At 32.2% G+C, this 25,793-nt stretch overlaps 1 protein-coding gene across 1 annotated transcript in view; it reads right to left on the reverse strand.

The window, feature by feature from the left end:
- Positions 1-25,793, reverse strand: part of Ctnna3 (catenin alpha 3) — a 1,674,700-nt gene that overhangs the window by 1,211,183 nt on the left and 437,724 nt on the right. The window lies entirely within an intron of this gene.

The following is a 25,793-nucleotide window of genomic DNA, read 5'->3' on the forward strand; positions in this document are numbered from 1 at the left end:
CTAAATCAATATTATTTTCATTATGTTTCACTGTAAGTCATAAACTCTAATTAACTTTACCACTAACATATCAAAGAAAATTCTGAATTTTAATTATTCATTTAAAATGTAAAACTCCATCTTTCAGTTGATCTATTATAACTTCCAGCTATTTTCAGCTATTGGAACTTGACATGGTATTTTTAATGTTATATAAATATATGTCTTTAGATAACAGAAGTCATGATAATCTATAGCCTATGAAGAAAAGTTCAAGGGTAAGCTGCTATAGGGTCCTTTATCAAACTACATCAAGAGAAAAATCTTTCCCAAGGTGAGGTCTAAGTGGTAACTAAAGAAAGAGTATAAAATACTCTTTCTTCAGTTCTTCATATATAATTTCATTTTATATTGAGTTCTTCAGAGAACTGAAGAACTCAATATAAAATGAAATTATATAATAATCTTCATAATGTAAGACTCAGTATGCATCTGTAGACACACACAATGAAGTCATTATGATATTTTCAAAGTATATAATCTTATAAGATCATATACACTGTAGATATATATTAGAGAATTACATGTGTATGCGAATATATATGTTTGTATGTATACACATACCCAATCATATTTATTGCTATACATTTCATTGTGATAAATATGTAGAGTCAAACTAGGATATAATTTGAAAGGCTACAACTATAGAACCAAGCTATGAAGAGAAAAATCATTTTAGACAGAAAAATAATTTTAAAACATTTTGAGAAAAAAAGAAGTGTTAGTACTGTGTAATGTTATATATTATAAGACATAAAATATAAACTAGATTATAGACCTGATAATAATATTGGCTACATTTTATTTATTTATGCTTGGGATTGAACCCAGAGGCACTTGACCACTGAACTACATCCCTAGTTCTTTTTATTTTTTGAGACAGGGCCTCACTAAGTTGATGAGGACCTTGCTAAGTTGCTGAGGCTGGTCTTGAATTTGTAATCCTCCTGCCTCAGCCTCTGGAGTCACTGGGATTAGAGGCATGCAGCATCACACCCAGCTTGGCTAAATATTTTTAAAGGATTCAGGCAAATTCTTCCTTTCTTGGCCCTACTTCCTTCCTATTTTTTTTTTTTTACTGCTCAATTGAGTCTCTTGTTTTTCCTCCTTTATATCAACAAACAAATGAAAAATAACATGAAAGAAAATTGATTTTTAAAAGAGTCAAATTTAACTTCTTTCTCTTTCCAGTGAATATTTTTGTTGAAACCATAATCCCAACCAAAATTTCATTATTCTGAATCTACCTTCATATTTAATTTGCCACTTTTGTTCAAACACAGAAAGTGATAGTAACTGTTAATATGTCTATGGATTTGTGATGATAGGACATGTTGATCAAAGTTCAAATCTGTTCCTCTATAACTACTGCAAGAAAAAAAAAACTAGTAATTTTAGATGTTCTGACTGTGATTTCTACTTAGAAAACAGCTTGTATCACAGGATTAAGTTCACTTTAGTTCCTGTTCAACAATGTCATTCTTCAAACTATCCCAGCCTTTGGATTTTTGCCTGCTTAACTTTAATTTAAGAGTTCATATTCTTCAAGCCCATTTGAATCCAAGCCATTACTCTGATATCTGACACATATATGTAGACCTCTCAATTCTGCCTAAAACTGTTGTCTTACTCTTCATATCCTAGATAAGTTTTAACTAACCTGTCGTTAGATCAGGAAAAAATAATTTTTTTAAGTAACTTGAATGTTCTGTGAAATATCTTTGGGATTGTTAGAAACCAAATGAAATAAATAATCTCTTCTGATCTAGAACAGCTATATTTTTAAACAGCCTTTTATTATGTTTTCACAGCATTAAATTAATGAAAGATAAACAATGCTGTATTTTGGGGATCCCACTTTGTTGAACATACAAAATAGTTTTTCCTTTCCAAGGTTCTGTCCAATATATACACACTCCCTAATACTTGCTGACAGAACATTATTTCTTCAAAAAATAGTTCGAACTCCATATTATTTTATTGGATTGCTATATTTTACAAGGCAGTATAGCTTAAGAATTAAGAGCCTAAGTCCTGGGAGCAGATAACCTGGGCTTTATTCCTGTCCCATTAGCTATGAATTAAGTTATCCTCAGAGTGGAACAGCTATTATCGAAAATAGAATATGGAAAACATATGTTAAAAACTTAAAAAATAGAACTACCATATGATCCAGCAATCTAAATACTGGGTATACGTACAAAGAAAAGGAAATCAGTATGTCAATGAATTATCTCATTGTAGTCCCATGATTATTGAAGCAATATTCACAATAGCCAAGATATCAAGTCAACTTAATGTCTTAAGTTTCTTTATCCAGATGAATGGAAAAAGAAAATGTGATATAATGAAAAGATATTAATTCTTTAAAAAAAACAGAAAGAAATCATGTATGTCATTGTAACAACATGTATGAACCTGAAAGATATTATTAAATGAAAGAAGCCAAGTACAGAAAGATAAACATCATGTGATCTCACTTATATGTAGAATCTAAAAAGTTTAACTCATAGAAACAGAGAGCAGAGTAGCAGTTACCTGGGGTTAGATGACTGAGGAGATACTGGTCAAAGAAATCAAAATTTCAGTTCAACGGGAAGGACAGTCAAAGAACTCTATTGTACAACATGATGAATATAGCTAAAAACAATGTACTGCACACCTTAAAATTGCTAAGAGTGTAAATTTGAAGTGTTCACACTACAAAAAAAGGTGAGTTAATGTATATGCTAATTTGTTTTGTGTGAATATTTCAATGCATCATGTTCTACACTAAAAATATACTAAAGTTTTTAAGAAGAGTTTGGAGATAAATTTTTTTTTTATGGTGCTAGGGATTGAACCCAGGGCCTTGTACATGCAAGGCAAGCACTCTACCAACTGAGCCATATCCTCAGTCCTGGAGATAACCTTATCTAGATATTGTTTTATAAAGTCTACCTGAACAGACATCAGGGTGTGTGACTTAGAGCTAGAAGCAGAGAGACTAACACCTGAAAACAAACCAAAAAGGAATGAAATTCTACCCCAAACTGAAGAAACCTGCTTCAAATGTAGAGAAAGGTATGAAATCAGAATATTTATTCATTGGACAGGAGTATAGAAAAATCAGACACTATTAAAGAATTATTAAAATTAAATATAAAACCAACAGCACACTCAAAGATAGTTTAAAATATAAAAGATGTATACCACCCACAGATTGGAAGTGTGATAATAGTAATATAAGGAATGACTTAAAATATATTAAATGTTTTAATAAAGAAAGTGTAGTTTAGGTATAGTTGATCATATTTCTTTTATTATAGCCTGGAGACTATCTTTCATAAAAAAAGTTACAAGTAAGGTAATTTTAACCAATACTAGTTATGGTGAAAGGAAAAGATTTTAGAAACATAAATAACTGCTAACCTTTGAAAAGATTGAGATCATGGCTCTGTATGTATTTGGGAGTGAACAAAATGAGAAGTCTCTATATATAATTACTTAAAAACATTGCCAGAATATACTATAGAATAAAAAACAAGGTGGCAAGATGATAAATATACAGTGATATCATATATGTTTAATAAAAACAAGTATACAACAATATTTAAGGTTTTTCTTTGGTCACATAAATGTGTGTGAGTGCTTAAGAAAAGATTTAAAGAATATAAACCAATACCATAGCAATTGTATTTGGGGGAAGAGAATAAGAAAAGAAATCAGATTGGAGCAGTGGTCAAAGTTTTAATTTTTAAGTAATGACAATTTCATATTACTTATGAAAGCACAAACTAATTAAAATTTAAAATTCTTAAATTTTCAAAAATAAAATAATAGTTATGGATCAACATTTAGTTTTTTTGGGTTCTACCTGGTAATCAACTAATTATTTTGAAATCATAATAGGAAAATGCTTTACTATTTACTGGAATGAATGTGTGATATTAAGTCTTTTATATTAATTAGTTAAAAGGATTTTAATTTTACTATGTTGATTTCACTATTACAAAACATTTGGTTATTTTCTACTTTAAAAAATTAAAAATATTAGGAGAATGAAAAAATGAGATAAAGCCTGGGGGAAAATATCTGCAAAAGATATATCTGACAAAGGACTCTAAAATATATAGAGAATTCTTAAAACTCAACTATAAACAAATAGCCCTATTTTTTAGAAGTGGACCAGAAACCTTAATAGATATCTCACCAAATAAGATCAATGATAGATGATAGACAGATAGATGACATGAAAAGATGATGCAAATTGAAGTTGCAATATTATGCCACTATATACTTATTCGAAGGGGCAAGTAACTCCATATGGTAGGGAAAATTTGCAGTAAGAAAAATTCTCATTCATTGCTGATGGGAACACAATATATTAAAACAATTTTGGAAGACACGTTGGTAATTTCTTATAAAATAAAACATACTCTCATATTCTCACCAGTTCTAGTCACCATGGTGCTAGAATTTCTACTACAGCAATTAAACAAGAAAAAGAAGTAAAAGGCATCCAAGGTGAAAAAAAAAAGTAATTGTCTCTGTTTGCAGATGGCATAATCATACATATTGAAAACCTTGAATATTTCACCAAAAACCCTGTTACAATTAATAAATATACCCATTGAAGTTTCAGAGCACAAAATCAATCTTTAAATATTAATTGCATTGCTATACATGAACAACAAACTACTGGGAAAGGAAATAAATAAAAATTTAATTTATAATAGTATAAAAACAATAAAATATTTAGTAAAAAATTAAACCAAGGAGTTGAAAGATATCTATTCTAAAAATTGTACAACACTGATGAAAGAATTGGAAGAAGACACAAATAAATGGAAAGATAGTCCATGTGCATAGATTGAAACAATTAGCATTGATAAAATATCCATGCTACCCAAAGTGATTTACACAGCTAATGACATCTCTGCCTAAATTCCAATGGCATTCTTCAAAGAAATAGGAAAAACAAAAAACAATCCTAATATTCATATGGAACCAAAAAAGACTAAGATTGTTAAATCAATATTGAACAAAAAGAACAAAATTAAAAGCATTGTAAATCCTGATTTCAAAGTATATTACAAAGCCATAGTTATCCAAATAGTATGATCCTGGCATTAAAATAGATATACACCAATGAAACAGAATTGAGAGATCAGAAATAAACCTGCACACTCACAATCAACTAATATTTGACAAGAGAACCAAGAATATGCAGTGGAGAAAGGAAGGACAGTCTCTTCAATAAACAGAGTTGGGGAAATTAGATAGCTTCATGCAAAAGAATGAAACTGATGATAATCTATTGTATAGCATGGATGGTGATGAATATGTTAATTTTATTGTGAGAACCATTACAATATATATGTCAAATTACATATTGTATACCTTGAATATATACATTCCTTATTTACTAATTTTTTTAATTTAAAAATTAAACATGCTCTGATACTCAGGAATCATATTCTTTGTATTTGTCCAAAGGAGTTCAAAATTTATGTCCACAAAAAAACCTGCACACAGACGTTGATAGCAGCTTCATACATAACTGCCAAAAGTTAGACGCAACGAAGATTTCCTTCAATAGATGAAAGGATAAACTGTGGTACATCAAGACAATGGAATATTATTTGGCAATAAGAAGAAATGAGCTACCAAGATACAAAAAGACATGGAGTAAAATTAAATACATAGTAGTTACTAAGTTAATGAAGGTAATTAGAATTTTCTATATCCTCTATTATTACAACTATATGACATTCTATAAAAGAAGAAAAAAATTATAGAGACAGTATAAAGGTCAGTGGTTGTCAGAAGGTAGTGAGAGGAAAAGGAATGAACAGGTGCAGAACCAAGGACTCTAGGACAGTAAAAATATTCTAAATGATAATATAATGATGGATGCACACCATTATACATTTTTTCAAAACCATATATGTATAATATATAATACCAAGAATGAACCTTAATGCTTAATGTAACCTATGAAGTTTCACTGTAATGATCTGTAAATGTAGGTTCATCAATTGTAATAACTTTACCATTCTGGTAGAATATGTTGATAATGGGAGGCCATTTATATGCAGCAGCAGGGGATATATGGGATATATGGGATATCTCTATAACTTCCTCTCAATTTTACTATGAATCTAAAATTTTCTAAAAAAATGAAGTCTTAGAAAAATGATGAGAAAACAAAGACATATGATCTTAAAGTACCAGGGTTATCTTTCATTGGAGTTTTTGAGTCAGAAAAAAAAAAAATGAAGTGAATCTTGGCCCTCGGCTCACATTGGGAATGGTTCAAATTTCCTAAGCCTTTATTTCATCCCATGTAGAATGGGGAAAGAAATGGATGTCTAACACATAGGACTTTAATTAATGCAGCTTTATAATATTGGGTGGTATAGGCTACACCTCAGTAGTTTCTTTTCTAGTTTTACTATTGCCTTTAAAGGAACTACCATATGTACCTGATAAATACAGCCACAGACTACCATGAAGGAAGCTATTCATCCCCAAATGAAACTTTAATATACCACACAAATGTGTATCAGGTACTCATTCATTCCACAAATATTTATTAATTATTCAATATTTTTCAGGTTCTGAACAAGGTTTCGTCCATATCTTACCAGGACATGTAGGAATTACAAAAAAACGAAGAATCTAAAACATAAAATCATATAGCTGGAAAAGTTTTCTGAATTTTAATAAACATAATGTAATAAACCCTATTCATCATTTACACACTCTATATCCTGTGATAGGATTGATCCTATTTACATTCAAAGCATTAAAAATCTTACACCTATTCTCCAAAGTGAAATTGCCTATCAAAATAGATGCTGCTATGATTATAATCAAGTACCAACATTCTTCACAAAAACACATGCTATGCTTCAAGTTGGAAGCAGCAGAAATAATAAACATAGAGCATAAATAATGTTTCACAAGCAACTGCATTATCAATCTTCAGAGTGAGTGATAAAAATGGAACAAAATTTCTCCTTGTGTAAACTCATAGGCCCTTCTTTGTCTAGTATATTCCTTGCTTTAATGCATTTGCACTCAATTTAAAGAATGGAAGCTTTAAATGTAAAAAAAATGCTAAAGAAAATAAAAAGCAAGCAATAAAGTATAAATTAGCAAGACTGTCAACAAAAAATTTTTATAGTACTTTGGTAAATTAGTACAATTTATATACACACATTTAACTACATATTTAACTATAGTAATTCAAAGTGTACATGACTTGCATTTGGTTGTGTATTAATTAGTATGACAGAAAAAAGGAAAATATTTTAGAAAGATACTTAATATAATTATAAAGTAAACTAGGTAAATATAGATTCCCTTTAATGTGTGTAGATCTTTTAATAAGTGATGATGGTTAAGATGGTTACACCAGAACAGTGATAAAAATTTCAGTAATATAATTCATTTTTCCTAAGGTAATCCTCTTCATAGCATCTCTCCGTTGGAGTTCAGTAACCCAGTCAATGTACAGCACCATATCATAAATTCTTTCTGTTTTGTCTGATATATCAATAATCAAATGGGCTCTCAAGGATTCTCCTATTTTCAAAACTTCTATATAAAACGATTATTATATAAGCACTTTGTAGAAACTGTTGATTTTGTTGTTGTAATATTGAATATGATGTTGAATGGATTTTACCATGTTATTATCCTAATATTGCACAATGAAATAGTATATTTTAATGAAGGAGCAAGTCAAGCCTTGTGATTAATTATCTATTTATAAATATGTGACTTTCATGTTTGTTTTAGCTCTATATGTGGTCTATTTTTAAAACATATGTAAACAAAATCCTAACAATATATAAGTAATGGTGATTAACTTATTCTACTTTTCAATAAAGTCAAACTATAAATGCTATGTATTTGCCATAATATTTTCACTGAAAATACAGCATATGCTCCAATATTTTTAACAGTGATAAATTTTTATTGTATTAGTAATGTCATGTGTGCCCTGCCTTCTCTGTCCATGAGTTTTACTGAGTATAAGCCTAATTGAATACAATTCTGCAAAATTTAAACAAATGTTTGAATAGTTCCTGCCATTTCCAGGATTTATGCTGGTTGTTATGCCTGTGGAGTTCTCCCAGAAAACACCTCATCAGCAAAGGAAAGAAAAGGCACACAGGGGGCAAATGGAAAAAATAAGTAATCCCATTTGTGCTTTATTTCTGTTTGACTTTACCTTCTACTTCTGTCTATAATTATGTCCTTTGGGAGAAATAGCAGGTTAAGTACAAGACTGGATTCATGGGTGAGTTGTGCATAGTAGAGCATGTGAGAGAGAGAGAGAGAGAGAGAGAGAGAGAGAGAGAGAGACAGAGACAGAGACAGACAGACAGACAGACACACACACACACACACACACACACCCCATTGTGGAACATTCACACCAAATAACTATAAAACTCCCAAAATCATATCTCCTTAGAATCCCTTGAACAATGATGAATGTGAACAAACCTACCAGGAGGTGATAATTTCTCAATAAAGGCATAATAAACCCATCTCTCATATGTATTTAATGTGGTCCCTAACATGTTCCTCATATTCTATAGAGCATTGCTGTTTAAAGATTGTGGATATTCTAAATAACTTGAAGTTGCAACCACGTTCTTGGTATGAAAAGAGTTTAAAAAATATGTTCTTTTCCTAAAATTTAATATAGAGTTAAATATAAATTAACTTAAATGCTTCTAGGGAGCTGGGGCTAAGAATAAAATTGTTCTAGTTATTGTGAATAAAAACCTATATTGGAATGTGTTAGCCTATAATGCCACAAAAATAAACATTTTTGGATTGTACATAAACTTAGATTGTTTTGGTAAGGCATTAGGATAAAATTGTATTGACTACAAAGTAGTCCTCTTTCGGTTGCTGGTGCTCTTCCTAATAGGGTGTAGGTATATGACTGGAAAGGTCAGTACCTGACTCATATTCTTTCCAAATTAAGAATACCTTAATTTGAAATCAAGAATCAAGTAAAATTAAGAAATCAACAGATTATGAATTTACTGCTATTCAGATCTTTCTGCTTTACTAGTTATATAATGACATACTCAAAAGTTGGTCAGAAAAATAATAAACCTTCTGCATGTGCTTTGGTGTTTATAGTCTTTTGGAGATTCTACCAAAGATCCTTACTTTTTCCCTTGTGGCTTTATCAATCTGATCTACATTTTTAATGCTAATTATTAAGAAACAAGACATGGGAAATGCAAGGATGTCGGGAGAACAGGGAGAGAAAGAACAGAAGGAGAATGAAAAGAGGAAGGAGAGAAGAGGAGAAAGGGTACTATAATCTGGATCTGGAATGTCCCTCAAAGTCATGTGTTGAAGGCTTGGTCCCCAACTGATGATGCTATTGGGAGATGGTGGAAATTTTAGGTGCTGGGGCTTCGGTGGAGGCATACCTTTGAAGGGTATATTTTATCATGGCTCATTTGCTCGATCTCTTATTCTCTCCTTCTCAGCTTCCATGAGGTAAGCTACTTCTCTCTACCATGATGTACTGATTCACCACAGGCCCAGAAACAAGGGAGCCAGCCAAACATGGACTGAAACCAAGAGTCAAAATAAATCTTTTTTCCTATAAAATGCCTTTCTCAGGCATTTTGTGATAGCAATGGAAAGTTGACTATCAGTAGGAAAGGAGAGAGATACAAAAAAACAAATCTAAATAAAGAAGGGGAAAGTATAAGAAAGTAGAGGAAGATACTAACAAATAAAGGAAAGGAGGCACAGGAGAAACCCCAATTTAAAAGAGGAGATGAAGTGATAGGAAGGAACATGAGGAAGAAACATAAGAAAGCTCTTATGTCAGGCACACTGGCAGTAATGAAACCAATGGGCTGCTGTGTTTAATGATTCAGCAGAACATTTAGGTGATAAGGGAATGATTATAAAGCTACCTAACAATTTATCCAATTAAAAATCCAGTTTTCATCATTACGGAAGACTTTAAAAGGCCACTGGTTTTTATAATTTTATAAACTGTAGGTCTCCAACATGTCTTTTTCCCAAACTTTTACAATATTCTTATAGCTTTCGAAAGTGTGATACAGAACAATACTAAAAATAAAATCAACAATAAAATAATACATCATCTACATAATCAGAGACTATTTTTTAAGTAGCTATTGATCTTATGTAGTATGCTATGTTATTAAGGACATAAAATATACTTTCAATGTAGCAAGACATAATACCATAATGGAAAACTCCATTATGACTCCATTCCAGACTTTCCAATCAGGATATTATAAAACAGTAGCTTACCACTATGACTGCCAAGCAAGATTATGGTAAGAATTCCTTCTCCCTTGCAGAAAAAGAAAAGAGCAATTTGAATAAGAAGGACAAAATCAATTCTGATTTAGATAAGAATAGACCGAATTGCTTTTTGTGTTCTGGATGAAAAATGACTACAGGGTTTTAAAATTAACTTAATTGTTATCTTTCCTCTGCTATGTCCTGCTACTATTATTTGGATGTCATTTGTCCCCATCAAAACCCATGCTGGGGCTTAATCCCCAGCATACCAGTGTTGAAAGGTGATGTAGCTTTTAAGAGGTGATTAGGGGCAGGCACAGTGACACACACCTATATTCCCAGCAACTAGAAGCAATTGCAAGTTCAAGGCCAGCCTGAGCAATTTAGCAAGACCTGTCTCAAGACAAAAAACAAAAGGCTGGGGATGTACCTCAAGGTAAAGCACCTCTGGGTTCAATTCCCAGTTACCAGCACCCCCCCCACACATACACACACACAAGAAGTGATTAAGTCCTTAATAAGGATTAATGCTTCCCTGACAGTCTTGCATTCTAGCTCTGGAGGAGCTGAATTGGGAGGTCTCCTTGCTAGCTTCGCCTTGCACTATGTCTCTCTTACACTGGCCCCTGCCTTTCTTCCATGAGGCCCTCATTAGAAGCTAAGCAGAAAGCAATACCACACCCTTGGACTCCCAGCACTATAAGGCAAAATTCGTCTCTTTTTTAAAATAGTTACCCAGCTTCATGTACTTTGCTTTAGTAATAGAAAATTAATGTCTTAGACACCTGCTATTTCATATTTGATGAGCTGGTGGGAGAAACTTCAAAATGTGCTCAGAAATGCATGAATCAAAAAAATAATATTTCTTACTATTGACAAAAACAGTAACATATTCACAAACCCAATATAGGGAACTTTTATAGTAAGGCAAAAGTTTGATACTACCCCCATGAAAGGAAAAAATTTCTTCAGAGCTGTGATCACTGATTAATACAGCCTCTGTATCAGCCCTAAACATAATTTTCCCTCCTAACATGGGAATTCCCAGGAATCTTCTTGGCAAATTGTATCCTGCTTGCATGAGGGAAAGTGACCCCATCTCCATATCTACTCACAATGAAGGCCAGAGAGTGGGGGGTTTGCATAGGGTCCAAATTCTCTCATGCTTTCCCAGTTAAAGCCACTCCTACCGTTTCAAGATCCTACTGATACCTAGAAGTCATGTACCATGTAGATAATAATACTCAGCCTGTTTCTCTTTCCTCATTTATCTCCTTGAAGTCCAAATTAAAATCATATGTATACTTTTCATTTACTTATTTAATAACTGTAACGTAAACACCACATACATTACAACTTATTACAAATATTTAAGATACAGATTTAAATTGGGAATATTTGGACATACAAATTCTTCAATAATAGAAAATATCAACTAAAAGAGACTATTATCACTGCCTTCAAAATGATGTGTCTCAAATCTCTCATCCTGTTTTTTGTAAAGGGGTCATTCGACTTAACTGATGTTCTCTCTTTCTAGGTCCCATACCTAACGGTTGTATCTATTTACAATGCCTCATCCAGAGTTTCTACTCTTCCTTTGGCCTCCCTCCCTGACTATAATACTAAGGCAACATTCACATGTCTAAGATAATAATCTGGGAAGAAAAATATGGTTAGGTTCATCCCAGGCATCCAAGAAGTCACTATGCTTTTTAGAGACAGCATGGTTTCCATGTGAAACAAATAAGATTAACCTACCTCTCACAATGCAACTATTTTTCTTCAAAACTCTACAGATACTGGCAAGCTGCTTAAAATATAACCTCAAGCAGATGCATAGCAGATCCCTGCATCTGCACTGTATACATTTGTACAGGCTGCTTTTCCATCTGCAGGATATAACATATGCCAGTTGATTGGCTTATAGTAGGCTTGGAGAAGAGTCAGACAGTATTGGCAGGCACCTCATGTCTATTCATTGCTTTCCATTTTCCCTTTGCTCTGGGGCTTTAGTCTTTGCTCTTTTGGATTCTGTCTGCTAAATTATTCATTTACCTTTTGAGTGGTCATTTGTGGGCAACGAAGCTGAGACTCTGTGAACATATAACTTGTACTTAGACAAAACTGCTTAGATGTCAGTAATCAACTTAAGTTAGCAGGCTTCAATTTAATTGTAATTCTATCCTGGATTTGACATATTTAAATTAGAGGTGGTATCAAGTAATGGGCACTAAATAGAGTATAAATTAATCTGAAAATAGCTGAAGGATTTACAGGACCAGCTACATAATTTAGGAAGCTCAGCGCAAAATGGAAATGTGAGGCCCTTGTTCAAAATTTATTCAGAATTTCAAGATAGTGTCCTCAGATAAACCAAACATGAGACTCTTCTAATGATGGGGCCCTAGGCAATTGTACAGTTTATTCATGAAGGCAGGCCTGGATTTGTGGAATAAAATGTAAGACAATTTTGTCATTTCTTTTAAATGTTAGGCATTATTATAAAAATTAATATACTAGCAACATTTTCTTCATAATCAATATTATCTGTATCAAAGTGTTTTTGTTTAGAATTCAGAAACACTATCTTTTCTCTTTCAACTGGTCTCAGAAAACAAACTTTGAAGTTCCACTCATAGCACAAAGTTTAATTAAGTTTCAAAATAAAATTCCCTGCCAACTCTCTTGCTAACTTAATTATCAACATCTAAGAAGTTTTCTGAATTTTACTACAAACACTACAATTTTAAAATAAAATTTATAGATGATAGGACAAAGGCTAGATTTAGGCAACTCCAAATCTTAACCTTTGCAGTGAACACTTGCCTCTAATCAAAGCCACATGTGCTAAACTCTAGGAACAGCATAGTCACAACATAATACTCACACACAAAAAAAAATTATCTACATACTAAGAAGCAAAACATATTACCATACTATGAACCCCACCATTAGCCAAATTTTATGAAACACTCTCCAAAAAGCAAAGAACCCTTACAATTTACCACCTTCATGCTTTGATGAGACTAAAAACACAGACTCCTCTACTCTGAAGCTAGAATTTATGTTACCAAATTGTACTGAAAATTATATTGACTAATTTTTTAAATGTAAGAAATATATGAGACTCTCTCATTAGACTATCACTATTGTACTTTTCTTAATTTCAGTTTATTCTCAGAACATTTCTCAAATAAACCTCAATCCATTTCAAACACAGTGCTTTATCCAACAGACTGACTATGCAAGATACAAAGTTTGTTCTATGTGGCAGAAAGAAAAGAAAGGTGGCATAATTGATCACATTACATAATAAGTGTAACCTTCCAAATACTTTTTAATAATCAGATCACTCATAATATAAGTTATAAAAAGAGGGACCTCATGGAAATTTCTACTTAAAGCTATAGAACCTTCTAAACTTCTAGGAGATATCTAAGGAATGAACTAAAAAAGAAAATACAAGAAATGAAAAAGCATTTCAATAAAGGGATAGAGATTCTGAAAAAGAACCAAAGAGAAATCCTGAAATTGTGCCCACATCACTTAAAAATCATTTATTACTAAACTGTCATTGGTGCAATATTAGATGTATGAAATTTCTGTGAATATGCGCTAATGCAGTGGCAACAACAATGTACTAAAATAAGACAAGTAAAATTTCTAATATAGAGAACAAGAATGTAATTATAAAAGCCTCAAGAGAAAAAAAAAAGGGAGATCACATTTTGAAGCAAGCCAATCAAAAGTTTAACTGATTTCTCAACATTGATTCTAAAAGCCTAAGCAGTTTAGAACAATGCATACCAAGTCCTAAAAGAAAATAATTGACAACTAAGATTACTCTATCCACCAAACATATCCCTCAAAATTGAAGAATAAATAAAAAACTCCCAAGATAAACAAACTAAAGGACATGACAGCTATGCAAGCACTACAGAATACATTTAAACAAAAATTGCATGCATAAGAAATTAAAAACAGCTGGGCACAGTGGCACATGCCTGTAATCCGAGCGATTCAGGAGGCTAGGACGGGAGGATTGTCCTAGCCTCAACAACTTAGCAAGACCCTCAGCAACCTAGTATGACTCTCTTAAAATGAAAATAAACAGATAAATAAAAAAGGACTGTGGATATAACTCAATGGTAAAGCACCTCTGGGTCCCCAGTACCCAAAATAAAGAAAGAAAAAGAAAAGATAAAAAGAAGTTAACAACAAACTTCAGAGGGGCTGTAGTTGTAGCTCAGTGGAAAATTGCTTGCCTAGCATGTGTGAAGCACTGGGTTCAATTCTTAGCACCATGTATAAATAAATATAATAAAGATTCATCAACAATTAAAAAATACAATAAAAAAACCTTCAGAGCCAGTGAATTAATGAATGTTATTAGAAGAGTAGGCAAGTAAAGGTGACTCATAACTGAAATAAAGATTAAAAATAAATCAAAAGTCAGAAAAGAATAATTAACTCTATAATAACACTGAGTGTAAATGATTTCAACTCTTTAATTAAAACACATTGCCTAGCAGAGTAGACTAAAAACTAAAAAGATCCAACTATATGTTGTTTACAAAAGATTAATATCATAGGCAAAGACACACACAGACTGAGGTGAAAGGATGAGAAAAGACGTACCACGCAAATGAAGACCAAAAACAAATAGTAGCTACCTCATATCCAATGAAGGAGACTTCAAACTAATCAGAAGAGACAAAGAAAGTCACTTAATATTGGTAAAGGGAAAAAAACCAACAAAATGATATAATGATTATATATATTTATGGTTCAAATGTAGGTATACCTACTTATATATTAAAAAAAGAAGAACTTCACTCAACTCAGATCCCAATACAATAATACTGAGTGACTTCTTTCTTTTTTGTTTGTTTCCTTCACTTGTTCATTCATCCATGTATTTATTTTTGTGGCAGTGGGGATAAAATCCAGAGATGTTTTACCTCTGAGCTACATCTCTAGCCCTTTTTAATTTATTTTTGAGACATGGTCTGATTATGTTGCCAAGGCTAGCCTCAAATTGTAATTCTCCTATCTCAGCCTCCCAAATACTGGATAATTTCAACACACATCTCTAACCAAAAGATATGCAATCCAGATTCAACCTGAGTACAGACTCTTCAACCCTCCCCCACCTCAAAAAATACTATTAACAGACATTTATAGAATATTTCATACACCAAAAACTTATCTTCTTCTCAGCTGCTCATAAACCTTCTCCAAAATATTTTAGACGATATTTTACCACACAAAAAAATCATGATAATTCCTTGCATTTTACCAAATCCTAATGGAGTAAAATTAAAAATTAATAGCAAGAAAAAAACAATTTAACACATTAAGTTTGAACAACACCATATTATATAATGAGTGATTCATAGAAGAAACCAGTGGAGAAATTTAAAAAAAAAATTCTTAGAAACAGGAACAGAGATATGACAAATTAAAATCTCTGGGACACTATGAAGACAGATCTAAGAAGGAAGTTTATAGCATTGAATAGCTACATTTAAAGAGGAAACAGGGAGAGAGAAAGGGGGGGAGTGCCCAAATAAACAATATAATGTTACATTTCAAGGCCCTAGAAAAGCATGAACAAACTAATTTCAAAACCAACAGAAGACAGGAAATAATACAAAGGATAGAGAATAAGAAAATAAAGGACCAATGCAACAAAGAACTGGTTCTTTGAAAAAGATAAACAAGATTGATAAACCCTTAGCCAAACTAATCAAAAGAAAGAGAAGTCACAAATCAACAAAATTAGGAATTAAAATGGAAATATCACTATAGACATTTCTGAAATCCAGAGGATCATTAGGGACTATTTTGAATATATACTCCAGTAAATTGGAAAATCTAGATATTGAAAAATTTCTAGACACATATGACCTACCCAAATTGAACCAACAGATTTTATAAAAAACCTAAACAAACCAAAACAAGCAATGAGATTGAGGCAGTAACAAATAGTCTTCCAATAAAGAAAAAAAAAGCCCAGAACCAAATGGATTCCCTATTGAATTCTACCAGACCTTTAAAGAACTAATGTCAATCTTTTAAAAATTATTCTATGAAAGAGAAAAGGGAAGAAATCTCCCAAATTCATTCTATGATGCCAGTATTACCCTGGTATCAAAACTAGACAAGGAAACATCAAGGGTGGCAAGGTGGGGGTGGGGGGACCACAGACCAATATTCCTTATGAACATTGATGTAAAATTCCTCAAGAAAATTTTAGCAATCAAAATTCAAAATCACATTAAGGAGATTGTATGCTATGATTAATAATGAATAAATGTAATTCATCACATAAATAGAATTAAGAAAAAATCACATGATCACTTCAATAGATGAAGAAAAACCTTTGACAAAATCAAGCACCCATTCATTTTTAAAACAGTGAAGAAATTAGAAATACAAGGAACTTGCCTTAACATCAGAAATGCTATACATAACAAACCCAAAACCAACATTATACTAAATGGGGAAAAAAGATGAAAGCATTTCCTCTAAAATCACAAACAAGATAGGATGTCCACTCTCACCATTCCTATTCAATATAGTACTTGAAATTTTAGACAGAGCAATTAGGCAAGAGAAAGAAATAAAAAATATCCGAATAGGAAAAAAATTCAAAGTATCTGTTTGCAGATGATAAGTTCCTATACCTAGAAGATCTCCCCACTGGGGTGGGGGAACACCATCAGAAGATTTTAGAATTGATAATCTAATTCAACAAAGTTGCAGGATACAAAGTCAACATACAAAAGAACTATATCACTATCACCCTGCATGAAGGTCAACTCAAAGATCAAAGACCTAGAAATCAGGCCAGAAGCTTTACAACTGTTAGATGAAAACCATAGGGTCAGCACTTCAGCATATAAGCACAGGCATCAATTTCTTTAATAAGACCCCTAAAAATCAAGAAATAAAACCAAGGGTCAATAAGTGGGATTGCATCAAATTAAAAAGCTTCTGCAGAGCAAAGAAACAATTGCATGTGACAAGACAGCCTACACATTGGGGGAAAATCTTTGCCAGCTACTCTTTCAAAAGAGGATTAACAACCAGATTAATCTTAACACGAAAAAGTTAACACCCCACAAAACCAAATAACCCACTAAATAAATGTACAAATGAGCTAAACAGACATTTCTCAAAAGAATAAATGTAAATGGACAGTATATGAAAAAATCTTCAACATTATTAACCACCAAGGAAATACAAAAAGTGCACTGAGATTACATCTTACTCCAGTTAGAATGGCAGTAATCAAGAATACAAATAATAATAAATGTTGGCAAGAATGTGGGGGAAAAGGAACACATATAATGTTGGTGACACTGCACATCAGTGTAACTACTATGTAAATCAGTAGAGGGATTCCCCATAAAACTAGGAATGGAACCACAATATGACCCAGCTATTCCATTCTTTGGTATTTATCCAAAAGAACTGAAACCAGCATATACAGTGATACATGTGTTCCAACAGTTAAGGCAGTACAATTCACAACAGCCATGTTACTGAACCAATCTATGTGTCTGAGAACAGATAAATTAATAAAGAAAATGTGGTATATATACACCATGGAGTTTTACTCAGCCATAAATAATGAAATTATATAATTTGCTAGTATAATAATGAAATTAAAGAATATCATGCTAAGTCTAATAAGTCAAGCTCAGAAAGTCAAGGAGTGAAGAGATGGTGTTGTAGCTCAGTGGTACACATATGAGGCACTGGGTTTGATCCTCAGCACCACATAAAAATAAATTTTTTAAAAAGGTTAAAAAAAAAGTCAAGGAGTAAATAATATCTCTCACATGCAGAAGCTAGTGGAAAAAAAGAATAATAAAAAATAATCTCACGAAAATAGAAGGAAAACATTAGAGTAGAGGAAGGGGATCAAGCGGGGAGGAGGGAAGGAAAGGGGGAGAACTGGAGAATGAAATTGACTATATTAAGCTATATGCACGTTTGGATATTTCACAATAAATCTTATTTTTATGTAGAGTTATAATGCCAATTGTAAAAAATAAATAATTTGAAGGCAAACCAGTAAAATATAGGAAGTAGGTCAGAGGGAGAAAAGAAGAAAGGGAAAGGATAAGTCCTAGGGAATGAAATGGAGCAAATTATGTGCACATATAAATATATCACAACGAACCCCACTGTTATGTATAATTATAATGGTCAATTAAAACATAATAAGAAATAAAGGAAGAAATTTAGTTGAGGTGGATTTAGGGAATACATCTGTCCCTGGTCTGCCTCTCCCCCAACCTTTCCTCCCCCTACCCCTCTTTTTTTGGCTACTGTGAGCTGAGAAGCTTTCCTCTCCCCACCCTTCCAACATGATGTTCTTTACCTCATGTCCAGGGCAAAAAAGTCAGTCAACAATGAACTGAACCTCTGATATTATGAGCCCAAGTATTTTGGTCACAGAGATGAAAATTTGACTACAAAGAGAACATAAGAGCTCTGGGAATGCAGCATGGAGTGTAATTTAACAAACATTATAGAATTTGTACTATGCAAGGAATTTATACCTCAGTTATATCCATACATGCAGGTACAGAGATGACCTCAGAAATCATACACAGGAAAATTATAAAATGCAAATTTCTAGGGAAAAGTTAAGAATAAATACAAATCTATAAGAAATAAAGGAAAATTAAAAAGAATTTTCCTGAAACAAAAAGAAGCAAATTTCATCAGCATCACCTTTTTCTTTCAGTACTTATTTGAGAGCACTTGTCATTGTGATTCCTTCTCTGTCCCTTTGAAATATATGTAAATCTTTTTGGAAGCTAAGTAAGCTTATTACCAGCTTTTCAACCCAAGGAAAGTCTTTCTCAAGGACCTGGAAGCTATCTCTTTGAAATGTAATCATCAAAGAACATAGTGCCTCTATTTCCCAGTTACTGTAGAAGGACAGGGTCCTAACTTCTGCAGGTATCTACATCCAAGTCATAAAACATAAAGAGAAAAAAAGTTTAATTTTTCCTTTGGATAGAGGCAATTAGTGAACATAGATGTTGATTCAAATTACCAGGTAAACATAGGATGAACTATGTATGCAATGGTACTGTCTAGTCCTCTTACTTGAACAGTAATTATTTATTTTGAGAATAGGTATGTAATGGGTTGTGTCTGATTTTCTGCATAAAATGGTAAAGCTTCTGTCTCTGCAACCTCTTTAGCAGATTGCTTATGATGCACAATACAATCAGTTTAATGCTTATCAATAATAAAACTGTTTTCTTTCTCTTCCGCCATTTGAAGGGTTTTTCTGGATTGTTGAGAAACATTTTTCATTATATTTTTCCACAACTCACCAGAGATGAATGTACTATTTAAATGTAGATGTGCACATGTATTAAATTCTCAACAAAAAGTAAAAGAAATAAATCACCAAATATTTGAGAAACATTAATTGAATTTAAGAACTCTCAAACTCAACAAACAGAACTAAATGCTTAAGAAAATACAATTAGTATAATTAATGTCACAAAAATTGTAAACATTTATCATAGCTATAAAATGAACAGCCACAATAAAACCATTGATATGCTTGGAAACTAAAAATGGTATTACAGAAATAAAACTACATATTGAAGACTTGAAGAATAGCATGTACACTGTTAACAAAATTAGTAACCAGAAAACCTGGCCAAAGGCTTCTCCTAGAAAATAAAATAGAAAGCATATACAAAATCTGAGGGAAAAATAGAAAATCCCTAAGAATTCTCAAGACAGGACAATTCCCATCTTAATAGAAGTTTGGGAAAAGAAAAAAAAGAAGTTGAGTTTTTTTTTCCTAGAAAATATACTCCAAATCCTTAACAGAAGTTATCTCTGGAAATAAGTCTACAACTGAGGAGAAGTTACAATGAAGTGACAAAGGACATTAACTTTTTTCTTTATATAATTTAGTAATTGTATGATTGCAAGAATAAATTCATATATTTCTTTTTAAATAGATCATTTTGGCCCTAATAAATAAAATTGTCAAAGATCCACCACAAAATTACTAATAAAAAGCCAAGAGGCTGGGGATGTGGCTCAAGCGGTAGTGAGCTCGCTTCGCATGCGTGCAGCCTGGGTTTGATTCTTAGCACCATATACAAAAAAGATGTTGTGTCCACCGAAAACTAAAAAATAAAATATTAAAATTTTCTCTCTCTCTTTCTCTCACTCTCTCTCTCTCCTTAAAAAAAGCCAAGAATATCAATATTAATACTAGATTAAAAGAGTAGAGACTACTATTAAACAAAATAATAAGGAACATTTTACAATGATAAAAACTACAACCCATAAGGAACTCAGAATATTCAGGAACAAATATAGTCGTTGCTTTTTAATGAGAAAGTGGAATTTTGCTGTAATGTGGAAGACTTCATCTCTTTCATTTCTGAGTAATATTCCATTGTGTATTTATGCCACATTCTTTTTTATCCATTCATCTCTGAAGGTTGGTTCCACAGATTAGCCATGTGAATTGTGCTGCTATAAACATTGATCTGGCTGTGTCCCTATAGTATGCTGTTTTTAAGTCCTTTGGGTATAGACCCGAGGAGAGGGACAGCTGGATCAAATGGTGGTTCCAGTCCCAGTTTTCTAAGGAATCTCCATACTGCTTTCCATATTGGCTGCACCAATTTGCAGTCTCACCAGCAATGTATGAGTGTGCCTTTTTCCCCACATCCTTGACAACACTTATTGTTGTTTGTCTTCATAATAGCTGCTATTCTGACTGGTATGAGATGATATCTTACAGTAGTTTTGATTTGTATTTCTCTAATTGCTAGAGATGATGAACATTTTTTTTTCATAAATTTGTCAATTGATTGTATATCCTTTTCTGAGAAGAGGCTGTTCAAGTTCTTGGCCCATTTATTGATCGGGTTTTTTTGTTTTCTTGTTTTTGTTTTGTTTTGTTTTGTTGTTTTTGGTATTTAGCTTTTTGAGTTCTTTATATACCCTAGGAATTAGTGTTCTAGCTGATTTATGAGGGGTAAAAATTTGCTCCCAAGATGTAGGCTCTCTATTCACTTCAGAGATGGTTTCTTTTGCTGAGAAGAAACTTTTTAGTTTTAATCCATCCTATTTATTGATTCTTGGTTTTAAGCACTATCTAATATTTTAAGCACTATTAACTAATATAAGATAGTTATAATTTTGTGGGTTAGTCTCTGTGTCCTCTATTCTGTACCACTGGTCTACCAGTCTGTTTTGGTGCCAACACCATGCTGTTTTTGTTACTATTGTTCTGTAGTATAGTTTAAGGTCTGGTATAGTGATACCACCTGCTTCACTCTTCCTGCTAAGGATTGCTTTAGCTATTCTGGGTCTCTTATTTTTCCAGATGAATTTCACGATTGTTTTTACTATTTCTATGAGAAATGTCATTGGGATTTTGATCAAAATTGCATTAAATCTGTATATTGCTCTTGGCAGTATGGTCATTTTGACAATATTAATTCTGCCTATCCATGAACAAGGGAGATCTTTCCATCTTCTAAGGTCTTCTTTAATTTCTTTCTTTAGGGTTATGTAGTTTTCATTGTATAGATCTTTCACCTCTTTCATTAAGTTGATTCCCAAGTATTTTATTTTATTTGTGTTTTTTTTTTTGAGGCTATTGTAATTTGGATAGCTTTCCTCATTTCCCTCTGAATGGATCTGTCACTGATATACAGAAATTCCTTTGATTCTGTTCCATTGGTTTTCATGTTTGTTTTCTTGCCAATACCAAGCCATGTTTGTTACTATAGCTCTGTAGTAGATTTTAAGGTCTGATATTATGATGCCTCCTGTTTCACTTTTCTTGTTGGGGGTTGCTTTGGCTATACTGGGCTTCTCATTTTTACAAATGAATTTCATAACTGATTTTTCTATTTCAAGAAGAACATCATTGAAATATTAATAGGAATTGTATTAACTTTGTATCGTGCTTTTGGTAGTATGGCCATTTTGGCAATATTAATTCTGCCTATCCAAAAACATGGGAGATCTTTCCATCTTCTAAGGTCTTCTTCAATTTCTTTCTTGAGTGTTCTGTAGTTTCCATAATATAGGTCTTTTACCTCTTTTTTTGGATTGATTCCCAAACATTTTATTTTCTTTTAGGCTATTGTGAATGAGATAGTTTTCCTAATTTCTATTTCAGTTGATTCATCTCTGATGTATAGGAATGTCATTGATTCATGGGTGTTAATTTTATATCCTGCTACTTTGCTGAATTCATTTATGAGTTCTAGAAGTTTTCTGGTGGAGTTTTTTTGGTCTTCTAAATATAGAATCATGGCAATAGGGATAGTTTGAGCTCTTCTTTTCCTATTTGTACAGTCTACCTATTTATTATATTCAGAAAACTCAAGGTTTTTTAGAACTTCTTACCAAAGAGACAATGTATTTGTTTTAGATAAACATGCAACTTAAAAAATAAATTCATGAAGCCATAAGAAAAATCTCAATATTCCCACCAAAATTCTAAATTTTTCCAAAATAAAACACAATGTCCAATTGACATTCAGTGACACTATAAACAGGATGTCAAATACAATTTTAAAGCTGGACGCGGTGGCACTTGCCTATGATCCCAGTAGCTCAGGAGGCTGAGGCAGGAGGATCATGAGTTCAAAACCAGCCTCAGCAACTTAGTGATGCCTAAGCAATTCAGTGAAACTTTGCCTCTAAATAAAATACAAAAAGGGTTCAGTGGTTAAGGGGAAAAAACACACACTTCTGATAGTCTTAAGACCAAAAAGTTTTAATTAAAGTTAATACCTCTTTTGATAAAAATGAAAATAAAGTACTGCTTATTAAATTCAAGGCATTCAGAGGAAAACTGACACCATGAATGAATTTACTAAAAAACAAATAAGAAAAATTTTATGAGAAAGACTAAATAAATATATTCAAGTAGCATAAAAGAATAGCAAATTAAACTTAAGAAATTAGACAGATTTAAAAATAAAGCAGAAACATTAAATTTTAAAATAAAAATTATTAACCTGAATTATTAAGAAGAAATATTTACAAAGAAGAACATAGAAAAAAATCAAAATTTTAAAACTCAAAAGGAAAACATGTTCCTAATGCAATCATTTGTTGCCTTTTAATTTACATGTACTTGTAGGGACAATGTGATGTTTATATATATATATGAAACACACTTTGTTAAATGATTAAATCAAGCTAATTAACATATTCACCACCTCACATATGTTTTGTGGTGACTCTTCTACTTTGTAGAATTTATTAAGCTTTTCTTTATGTTCTTTGGTCTGTTTTTGTGACAGTTTCAGGGACATTTGAAAGATATATGTTCTCCAAGGTAAGCAAAGTAATTTTCATCAAATCAAGTTGTAAAATATGCATGGTGCATATGGCTTCCTTAATAAATGATAATAAAGAACAAAAATAACTGCTCTGTATTGAGGGTCTCTATACTATGCCTTAAACTAATCTTCCTAAGCTTGACCCATAAGAGTACTAAGTGAATCATCCATTCCTGTTTCAGTCTCTTCATCATTTCCCATATTTATTTTCCCTCCAAGCCTGTACTCATTCTGTACTTTCTATGGTATGCTTCTAATTAGTATTTAATTAACACTAACAGTGAACACCATTGGGGAATCCTTCCCAGAGAGCTCAACCTGTTATACTTGAGGGAATATTTGAAGGAAGTGTTGTGTTTGACACTAATGTTTGATTTGTATTATTCTCACCTCCTAAACAGGTATGCAACTCTTAGGATAAGAAATGACTTATTATTCTTCTTTTCTAATTCCATACAGCATATGTCAATGTAGAAATAGAGAACAAATATTTAATAAATATTAATGATTAACTGGTTGTCATGAAAATCATAATACAAATACTTCATAAGAAGTTTTTAAAATCTGCATTGGGTTTGTTTTGGCCTTTTCAAATTTGGAAAATAAAAATAAAAATCATTCTATCTACCCACTTGAAAGACTGACATTATTAATTATTAAACATTATTAATTATTAAAAGATTGACATTATTATTAGCTTTATGGAATGGCAAAACTTCAACATTCTCAATAATATCATGTACAACATGCATCTAATAGTCTCAAGATGCCAAGAACAAGAAGGGTCTAGTAATCATTACTATCCATGTATTTTATTTGCAAGGCACTTAATCCCTTCCACTTTTAATCATCAAGATAAAAAGGATTTTGTCCTTCTCTTATTGGGTAAATATTTATTAGATGCATTTAAATCTGTCACCAGGTTCTCAAATCCAAGCAATTTATTATCTTTTTAACAAATCTGTTTTAAGTAATTATTATGTACTTACACTGTGCTAGCCTGTGAGCAATATAAAGATGAGTAAGACATTATTCCCTTACTCATAGAACTCATCATCTAATAGAGACAGATGCATAAACAAATGTATTAAACTTAAGACCTGCTCGTCCATCATTTGTCACAAGAACTATTATTTGGAAAGAACAATTGTCATGGGGGATCATGAGAAATGAGTCCAAATTATAATTCTTCTTATTTCTGTTCAACAACATAGTAGCTCACTCCTCTGTAAAATGTGTAATAATTCCTTTCACACATGCCCAAAAGAGCAATCTGGTAGTAATAATAAAATGTGCAAATAAACACACCGAATACTACAAGTGTAAGATACTAGAACGAAGCCAGTACCTATTATAATGCCTTACATGGACACTGATTATGCATAAATAGTACATTGTTGCATCATTTATTCTCAGAAATCCTATTTTAATACACTGTATTACATTTTATTATCAACTTCTTCATACATAACAGAGAATGTATGAATAAAATAATAAAACAAATATGCCACCTGCCTGTTTTGGTACCAGTACCATGCTGTTTTTGTTACTATTGCTTTGTAGTACAGTTTGAACTCAGGTATTGCTATACCTCCAGATTCACACTTCCTGCTTAGAATTGCTTTTGCTATTCTGGATCTTTTGTTTTTCCATATGAATTTCATGATTGCTTTATCTATTTCTACAAGAAATGCCATTGGGATTTTGATTGGCATCGCATTAAACCTGTAGAGAACTTTGGGTAATATCGCCATTTTGATGATGTTAGTTCTGCCTATCCATGAACAGGGTACATTTTTCCATTTTCTGAGATCTTCTTCTATCTCTCTCTTTAGGGTTCTGTAGTTTTCATTGTATAAATCTTTCACCTCTTTTGTTAGGTTGATTCCCAAGTATCTTATTTTCTTTGAGGATATTGTGAATGGAGTGGTTTTCCTTATTTCCATTTCAGAGGTTTTGTTGCTGATATACAGGAATGCCTTTGATTTATGTGTGTTGATTTTATAACCTGCCACTTTGCTGAATTCATTTATTAACTCTAGCAGCTTCTTTGTAGACCCTTTTGGG

This window comes from Urocitellus parryii, chromosome 5 (assembly GCF_045843805.1).
Source record: "Urocitellus parryii isolate mUroPar1 chromosome 5, mUroPar1.hap1, whole genome shotgun sequence".
NCBI lineage: Eukaryota > Metazoa > Chordata > Mammalia > Rodentia > Sciuridae > Urocitellus > Urocitellus parryii.